General features: G+C 34.5%; 1 long non-coding RNA gene across 1 annotated transcript; it reads left to right on the top strand.

The window, feature by feature from the left end:
• The first annotated feature begins 1316 nt into the window (after positions 1–1316).
• LOC147482962 (uncharacterized) lies at positions 1317–3881 on the top strand. The gene is made up of 2 exons (XR_015206373.1): positions 1317–3408; positions 3561–3881. It is a non-coding gene; the product is annotated as an uncharacterized LOC147482962 (long non-coding RNA).
• Positions 3882–6282: the final 2401 nt, after the last annotated feature.

Here is a 6282-nt window from a genome sequence, read left to right as displayed (position 1 = left end):
TTAGAGGGACAGATTTAAAGATTTGAAAAAACACCAATGCGTAGCACGGTTCGCACACTCATGTATATATATATAGAAATATGAGGATCGATAAACAATATATTTTTTTTTTTTGGCTCTTTTGGAGGGCAAAACTGTAATTTTGCTCTTTTAAAAAATAGTTTTTTTTTTCCAGATTATGGTGTCTTGAGGTAGGGGTGATAATTTGGCCCCTCGGGCCCTCAACCCGCCCAACCCGTCCATGTTCAAAACCTTGGCGTCAAAACCCCAAAAGTTTGGCCCTCACAGATTTATTTCATGCTTTTTAAATAAAAAAAGTTCTAGAGCATAAATGAATTTGGCCCCCTTCCAAGCCCCTCACTTGGCCCTAGTTTTTTTTTTTCGATAAGATATATTTTATTTTTTACATTATATATGTAAACCACAATTATCCCTATTTGAACTAAATATTTTCACTACAAATGATGTTTAATAATAGTAGTTTACCACATATCATATGAGGTATTTTGTAATTTGAGTAAAAGAGTTCAAATATAAAAAGAAAAAGTGAATTATGATTATTTTGTGTAAACCCAAAATAGAGGTGATAATTTATGTATTATACTATATATTTGTGTAAACCCTAAAAGAAAACCATATTTTCTTGTTATTTTACATTATATTTATGTATTATACTATAATTATCTAAATTGTATAAAAAATTATTAAATTAGTTTTCAATAGGGGATAAATTATAACATAATATAATATATGACTTTTGTAATTGATTTAATGATATGTATATAAGTCATACATGAAAATTCAACTTAACAACATAGTTAAGTATTAAAAATGTAGATATTTTAAGAATATCATCTCTTCCACCATCTTTATCTATTTTTTTTTAAAGATATAAGAATTAGTTTTGTAATTTATATACATATCATTAAATCAATTAAAAAAAAAAAAATTACAAAAAAAATAAAACTAGTGAAGTATAATTAGAAGGCCCTGACCCGCCATTCATTTTTTAAAAAATGAGGGCCGATGGTTAAGGGCTTGAGTTTTCACGCTTGACCCTACTTTCGACTGTCCCTCAATATCAAATTATGAATTTGACCCGGCCCTCAATCATGAGGGCTTTTATGGTTTGAGGGCCGGGCTAGCCCGGCCCGGCCCTTTTATCACCCCTATCTTGAGGTGTGTGTTTTATCTATCTTGAGATAAGAAGTTTAGATATGTACGATGAAAATCAACGGTGACTCAGAGTTTGTGTTCTAACACTTTCTACTTTTCCTACACATATATGTTATCTAAACTCCTTTTTTAACATCAACACCCGCAAGACCTGGTTTTCCTCTCCTGCACTTCTCTGCTTCAGTCACTACTTCTCATTTCTCTCCTTCAGTCCTTCTTCAATCACCCCGAATTAGTTGAACCGATCATCCTTTTTTATCATTACATACCAACTCCACGTTGATACAACTATAACCCGTTATAGATAGGGGCACTCAAATAGAGTGAAAAGATGATGATGAGCGATTGAATATCAAAATTTTTGTATCACAAGGTACCATTGAAGAGCATTTTTATCAAAAAAAAAAAAAAAAAAAAAAGGTATTTTATAGTAGTTGTACCTTTTGGCTTCTGTTAAATTTCATGTGTTTTTCTTTCAATTGGTAGTAGATTGATTTGGGTTTGGACATTCTGATTTTTTAGGTGCTGAATTGGTATTATACATTTATACCCAGTTTTCCTCTGTTGTATAGAAATATAAGACTTGAAGAGTTTCCAGAACATCTATAACCACATATTCATCCAACTCAACATTATGTTATAACCACCTTCAAGCTTCTAGAATGAATTCAGTTATAATTGCACTTTGACAAATGTAATAGATTTCTAGCAAACCTCTAACTGACTAGAATGCTCATTGTATAAATACCTCATGTAATCATTCATTCAAGGTTAATGAAATAATTTCCTTCTACTCATTTCTCTAAATTTAGTTTTGGATTCAAAACTTGTTTCATGGTATCGGAGCCTTTGAAGCTATGATCTTCATTGATCCGCCATTAAAGTAAAGAAGCTAGTTCTTTTTCATCTTCAAATCAAACAAAACGTTCGCTGGTTGTGTTTTCTGTGATTCCTATTCTTCAAATTGAACAAAAGGTTCATCGATTCAACTTGAATCATCAGGTTTCATCTATCGATCTTTTCAATCTTTTGATTTTGAGTTAAATCTCAATCATCTCTTGAATCTTTTGATTACTGTTGTTCTACTCAGTTTTCATTACAAATTGAATATGCTTTCTTTGAGAAATTTCTTAGAAATGGCATCAAATACATCAATTACTGCTTCAATCAACCTAAGTCACTTTGTTCCAATCAAATTGAATAAGGGTAACTTTCTACTTTGGAAATCACTCTTCCTTCCAATACTTCGAAGCAACAATCTTCTTGGTTATGCTGATGGGTCACTTCCATGTCCTCAAAAGTTTACTGGGTAAAGCAAGATCAAATTCTATTGATCTGGATCAATGCTACACTATTTGAAACTGTACTTCTATATGTGATTGGAATGGAGACTTCAAAAGATTTGTGGAATATTTTAGAAAGAAGGTTTGCAGCTATTACTCAGTCTCATCAACATCAGTTAAAGAACAAACTTCAAGCAAGCAAAGAAAGGGAATGACTCCATGGGAGAGTTTTTACAGAGGATAAAAGAAATATCGGATAGTTTAGCAGCTGCTGGTGTTGTGATAAGTGTTGCCTACTTGGTTTCCTATGTTTATAATGGTTTACCATCTGAATATGAAGCATTATGTATCTTTTCTTGAGTGAAGAGATTACTGTTACAGAAAGAAATAGAAATCTTGTTGCATCTTCACCTCAAGCATTCAGTACGTGTTAATGCTTCTTCAAATGCTTATAAGAATTTTGGTTATCAAGGCAATGGTTATCAAGGTCAACAAAACAAAGGAAGAGGTAGATCAAGGGGAAGCGGTGGTTATAATAATAATACTCAAGGCAGAGGTTATAATCAAAACTATATGAGTTATATTCAAGGATCAACTTCAAGTAATCAGTATTCACAAGGTCTAAAATCAAGCAATTATCAACCACCTATAGGAAGGATTCAATGTCAAATCTATGGCAGAAGAGGCCATGCTGCTATTGATTGTTTTAATATGATGAATCATGCTTATCAAGGGAGACAGCCACCTTCAAAACTACAAGTTATGGCTGCTCAAAGAGGTTCTGTTCCAACATGCTCAAGTCCATCTCCTGATACAACTTGGGTGGCTGACACAGGAGCTGCAAACCATATGACTGTTGACCTTAAAAATCTGGCGCAACATGCATCTTACACTGGAAATGACAAAGTCCTCGTGGATGATGGTCAAGCTCTTGAGATAAACAATATTGGTAATTCCTTTGCTCATACTTCAAATTCTTCATTTCATTTGAAAAATATTTTGCATGTGCCTCATATATCACAAAATCTTCTTTCTGTTCACCAATTAATCAAAGATAACAATTGTGCCATAACCTTTACTCCGTTTTCTTTTTTTGTGAAGGATAATTTGGGGAAGATAGTTTTCCAAGAGACTCATGAGAATGGACTTTATCTCATGAAGTTTTTGCATCATTCATCAACTCCTTCTCATGCATCAACACAATCTTTTTTCATCTCTTCAGCTGCACACAACTCTCAAGCTTTTGTTGGAGTCATGACTACTGCACAAAATTGGCATCATAGATTAGGCCATCCAAACAATGTTTATTTTTTAAAATAATGTCTACATATAGTCTGCCTACTCACGGCAAGACTAATGATTTGTTGTTTTGTTCTTCTTGTAATAAAGGGAAAAGTATAAGATTGTCTTTTGTCCCATCTACTTCATGTGTTTCAAAATCTTTACAATTGATTTATAGTGATTTATGGAGACTTTCCTCAATACCATCTATCACAAGGTTCTTATATTATGTTTCTTTCATTGATGAATGGTCCAAATATACATGGATATTTCCATTATATAAGAAATCAAATTTCTTCTAAGTTTTTCAAATATTCAAAAACAGTGTAGAAAATCAACTTGATTTGAAAATAAAAGGTTTTCATTGTTGTGATGAAGGTTGAGAGCACAAAAGCCACATTTTCAGAAATTATCTACATGAACATGGTATTTCTTTGCAATACTCATGTCCACACACTTCTCAGCATAATGGCATTGCTGAACAAAAACATCGTCATATCACTGAAGTTGCTAGAACACTTATTGTTCACAACAATGTACCACCAAAGTTTTGGGTGGACATTTTTCAAACTTTTGTCTTCTTGATATACATAATCATTTCACAAACAATGTCTATAACTCCTTTTGAAAAATTGTCTCTATTGAATTATATGTTAGTGGTGATGCTAGGAGAGTTGTGACATTGATATATTAGATAAACCAAGAAGAAGAACAAAGAAGACTAGAGATTGATTAGGGTTAGAGGGTTCTTGTCTTTGAGAGATTGTGTTCTCCACCCATAGTTACATACTTATACTAAACTAAAACATGATAATAGAAACTACTAGATATGGATGTCCACACTTATAGAAACATGGGATTTTCCATATTGGACATATTCTAACACTCCCCCTCAAGTTTTAATTATGCAAACTATGCAAATTACAGCTTGGATTACAAAAATCAAAGATAAGAATACTGCTCCCCCTTTCGCATAGAACTATCTTTAGTTGAAGAACTCGAACAACTATTGAGACGTTCTAGAGGTGAAACTGTCGGTGTAGGCAATGACCTAACCTGAATACTGAAGGTGTACCACAGTCACAAACTGAAATCATGACACCGGTTTAGTGGCGCACTGCTTGGTTACTACTCACTCCATTCGCTATTATGGTTGTCATAATATAAATTGAAAACAATAACATTGACTTGATGTGCGCTTCTTGGCCGCTACTATCAATATCACTGTTAATGTTAACAAAATACTATTATGGGTACTCCTGAATATTGAATACTGAATATTGGTGCAGTTATAACTTGACTGCTACCTGAACTCTCATGACTACTACCTAAAACATACTTGTAGTTTGGGCTTGACTGCTACCTGAAACATACTTGCAGTTTAGGCGTGACTGCTACCTGAAACATACTTGCAGTTTAGGCTTAACTGTTACCTGAATACTCATGAAGATTGCAGTTTAGGCTTGATTGCTACCTAAATAATGAAGACTGAATAGTGGATATGCCTTGTCATGAAGAGTTCGTTAAGGCATGCCGGAATATGGAGACATGAGTACTCTTTCTCATACGTCTCCATATTCTTCTTCCCTCATATACTACTGAATGTCTTCATATCTCCCTATTCCGCCTCTCAAGTTGGAAATACAAGGTTGAGTAGGAACATACAAAGACTTGTCTATTCCGACTTGAACTTGAAACAGAGAAAACCAAATACTAACTTATACAACAACCAATGCCCACTTCAAAAAAACAATACTTCATACTCCAATACACAAAAAAAAGTTCTAACAGAACATGCATCAAACAATACTCACTATAAAGAGTGGAGGGTGGGTCATGCCTTTTTATGACTGCAAACTTCTAGAACAGTGGAAGATGGAAAGAATAATTTCTCGTGAGATAGAGGTCATGTGCCCCTATAATACTTCAAACAAATAACTTGATCATGTTCTAGAAACTGAGACAGAAGATGGGCATCAATACCAACTGTGCGGAAGCTAGAAATCCAAACATCCATAACAGCATCCAAACAATACTACCCCTCCAATCCTGGATGAGAGTGCAAACTACCTTCCAAGGCTTGATACTTCAAAAATCTCGAAAACTGATGTGTGGAGGCATGGGCGCAGGCACGCTCTTGGCAAGGCCAATTTCATGGCCATCTCTTATCTGATTGTTTAGCGGAGTTTTTTTTTTCCTTTCATGGCATGGGCGTGTGCTCCCTTTGGGCCTGACTATACTTGAGCGCGTGCGTGCCTTCTTCACTGGAAAAACAAATTAGTACATAGAAAACTTACTTCTTTTTCACGTCATGGGTGCGTAGCAGAAGGCTTAGACTTCGCTCGTGCGTGTCTCGTCCTAATACTAATTTCAGGGATTGCGAGATACATAGAGGTTGTTCCCCTCTTACAATACTAAGACAGAGAGATTCTGGAAGAAGGAGACTGCGGAAGCAAAACAATGCTAAGAAACCAATACTGAAAAATTTCGGATCTCTCTCCTAACTTTATTCAAACAAACTTTAAACACCAGCGAAATCTTA

The sequence above is a fragment of the Coptis chinensis genome, chromosome 8 (assembly GCF_015680905.1).
Source record: "Coptis chinensis isolate HL-2020 chromosome 8, ASM1568090v1, whole genome shotgun sequence".
In the NCBI taxonomy this organism is placed as follows: Eukaryota; Viridiplantae; Streptophyta; class Magnoliopsida; order Ranunculales; family Ranunculaceae; genus Coptis; species Coptis chinensis.
The sequence above is the reverse complement of the archived record's forward strand: the minus strand, read 5'-3'. Positions and strand labels throughout refer to the sequence as shown.